Here is a 3,503-nt window from a genome sequence, read left to right on the forward strand (position 1 = left end):
TGTACAGGTAGGTGGTCCTGTGTACAGGTAGGTGGCCCTGTGTACAGGTAGGTGGTCCTGTGTACAGGTAGGTGGCCCTATGTACAGGTAGGTAGCCCTGTGTACAGGTAGGTAGTTACAGGTAGGTAGTCCTATGTACAAGTAGGTGGTCCTGTCTACAGGTAGGTGGCCCTGTGTACAGGTAGGTGGCCCTGTGTACAGGTAGGTGGTCCTGTGTACAGGTAGGTGGTCCTGTGTACAGGTAGGTGGCCCTGTGTACAGGTAGGTGGCCCTGTGTACAGGTAGGTGGTCCTGTATACATTGTGGCGGCAGGGTACGCGCTCTCATACATTGTATCTTCTGCAGATCCGCCGGTAAGTTGAGGTCTCTGGTGAGCGACATTCATGGGAATCACACGGCTGAAATTACCCAGAAGTCCCCAGACAGCACCGGCAGCCAATCAGGAGCAGCCAGCGGGGTTGTGGTGAGTAAATGATTTCCCAGAATCCCCCGCAGCAGAGGGAATAATGACGGAGGAACATCTGCTTTTCCTGCGTCCTCCCCCGTCCCTGAGAGCGAGGAGGGGGGGGGCGTCCGGGGACGAAACTGAACACCTGATGCCTCCAACATTGTGAGAGCGTTGTACGGCCCGAGTGTTCTCTATACACCATTCTACCCCACTGCCCCTTTACTGTACCCCAATTACCCCTTTGCCCTTCGGTGTGTACTGAAACCCCCTTAAATATACCCCAACCCCCTCTGTGTTTGTACCCCAAGCTCCATTCTGTTATCCTCTGATCCCTCTGTATTACCCTTCAGGCCGCTTCTACCCCCCGTCCCTCTCTACTGTACCCCAATTCCCCCCTCTGCCCAACTCCACTTCACTCCCGGCCTCTCTTCTCCCCCCGTCCCTCTCTACTGTACCCCAATCCCCCCTCTGCCCCACTCCACTTCACTCCCGGCCTCTCTTCTCCCCCCGTCCCTCTCTACTGTACCCCAATCCCCCCTCTGCCCCACTCCACTTCACTCCCGGCCTCTCTTCTCCCCCCGTCCCTCTCTACTGTACCCCAATCCCCCCTCTGCCCCACTCCACTTCACTCCCGGCCTCTCTTCTCCCCCCGTCCCTCTCTACTGTACCCCAATCCCCCCTCTGCCCCACTCCACTTCACTCCCGGCCTCTCTTCTCCCCCCGTCCCTCTCTACTGTACCCCAATCCCCCCTCTGCCCCACTCCACTTCACTCCCGGCCTCTCTTCTCCCCCCGTCCCTCTCTACTGTACCCCAATCCCCCCTCTGCCCCACTCCACTTCACTCCCGGCCTCTCTTCTCCCCCCGTCCCTCTCTACTGTACCCCAATCCCCCCTCTGCCCCACTCCACTTCACTCCCGGCCTCTCTTCTCCCCCCGTCCCTCTCTACTGTACCCCAATCCCCCCTCTGCCCCACTCCACTTCACTCCCGGCCTCTCTTCTCCCCCCGTCCCTCTCTACTGTACCCCAATCCCCCCTCTGCCCCACTCCACTTCACTCCCGGCCTCTCTTCTCCCCCCGTCCCTCTCTACTGTACCCCAATCCCCCCTCTGCCCCACTCCACTTCACTCCCGGCCTCTCTTCTCCCCCCGTCCCTCTCTACTGTACCCCAATCCCCCCTCTGCCCCACTCCACTTCACTCCCGGCCTCTCTTCTCCCCCCGTCCCTCTCTACTGTACCCCAATCCCCCCTCTGCCCCACTCCACTTCACTCCCGGCCTCTCTTCTCCCCCCGTCCCTCTCTACTGTACCCCAATCCCCCCTCTGCCCCACTCCACTTCACTCCCGGCCTCTCTTCTCCCCCCGTCCCTCTCTACTGTACCCCAATCCCCCCTCTGCCCCACTCCACTTCACTCCCGGCCTCTCTTCTCCCCCCGTCCCTCTCTACTGTACCCCAATCCCCCCTCTGCCCCACTCCACTTCACTCCCGGCCTCTCTTCTCCCCCCGTCCCTCTCTACTGTACCCCAATCCCCCCTCTGCCCCACTCCACTTCACTCCCGGCCTCTCTTCTCCCCCCGTCCCTCTCTACTGTACCCCAATCCCCCCTCTGCCCCACTCCACTTCACTCCCGGCCTCTCTTCTCCCCCCGTCCCTCTCTACTGTACCCCAATCCCCCCTCTGCCCCACTCCACTTCACTCCCGGCCTCTCTTCTCCCCCCGTCCCTCTCTACTGTACCCCAATCCCCCCTCTGCCCCACTCCACTTCACTCCCGGCCTCTCTTCTCCCCCCGTCCCTCTCTACTGTACCCCAATCCCCCCTCTGCCCCACTCCACTTCACTCCCGGCCTCTCTTCTCCCCCCGTCCCTCTCTACTGTACCCCAATCCCCCCTCTGCCCCACTCCACTTCACTCCCGGCCTCTCTTCTCCCCCCGTCCCTCTCTACTGTACCCCAATCCCCCCTCTGCCCCACTCCACTTCACTCCCGGCCTCTCTTCTCCCCCCGTCCCTCTCTACTGTACCCCAATCCCCCCTCTGCCCCACTCCACTTCACTCCCGGCCTCTCTTCTCCCCCCGTCCCTCTCTACTGTACCCCAATCCCCCCTCTGCCCCACTCCACTTCACTCCCGGCCTCTCTTCTCCCCCCGTCCCTCTCTACTGTACCCCAATCCCCCCTCTGCCCCACTCCACTTCACTCCCGGCCTCTCTTCTCCCCCCGTCCCTCTCTACTGTACCCCAATCCCCCCTCTGCCCCACTCCACTTCACTCCCGGCCTCTCTTCTCCCCCCGTCCCTCTCTACTGTACCCCAATCCCCCCTCTGCCCCACTCCACTTCACTCCCGGCCTCTCTTCTCCCCCCGTCCCTCTCTACTGTACCCCAATCCCCCCTCTGCCCCACTCCACTTCACTCCCGGCCTCTCTTCTCCCCCCGTCCCTCTCTACTGTACCCCAATCCCCCCTCTGCCCCACTCCACTTCACTCCCGGCCTCTCTTCTCCCCCCGTCCCTCTCTACTGTACCCCAATCCCCCCTCTGCCCCACTCCACTTCACTCCCGGCCTCTCTTCTCCCCCCGTCCCTCTCTACTGTACCCCAATCCCCCCTCTGCCCCACTCCACTTCACTCCCGGCCTCTCTTCTCCCCCCGTCCCTCTCTACTGTACCCCAATCCCCCCTCTGCCCCACTCCACTTCACTCCCGGCCTCTCTTCTCCCCCCGTCCCTCTCTACTGTACCCCAATCCCCCCTCTGCCCCACTCCACTTCACTCCCGGCCTCTCTTCTCCCCCCGTCCCTCTCTACTGTACCCCAATCCCCCCTCTGCCCAACTCCACTTCACTCCCCACCTCTCTTCTACCCCAGTCGCCCCCTGTAATCATCATTATATGAGGCCCAGACTGGGGTTCTCCACCACTTCCATGTGTCCGGTGCCTCGGCCATGTTTGTTGTCGTGTCCCACAGACGGTCCGTCCTCCTCATCTTTGTACATTATTGTTGTTCCTCAGACCGCGGGGGAGGGGTGGGGTGGGGGTATCATTTATAGGGGGGTGCGTGTCTCACATTG

At 61.8% G+C, this 3,503-nt stretch overlaps 1 long non-coding RNA gene across 1 annotated transcript in view; it reads left to right on the plus strand.

Annotated features, from left to right (window-relative positions):
• Positions 1–3,503, plus strand: part of LOC108801550 — a 7,607-nt gene that overhangs the window by 1,239 nt on the left and 2,865 nt on the right. The window lies entirely within an intron of this gene.

This window comes from Nanorana parkeri, unplaced genomic scaffold, assembly GCF_000935625.1.
Source record: "Nanorana parkeri isolate BGI_ZX_2015 unplaced genomic scaffold, ASM93562v1 scaffold2379, whole genome shotgun sequence".
NCBI lineage: Eukaryota > Metazoa > Chordata > Amphibia > Anura > Dicroglossidae > Nanorana > Nanorana parkeri.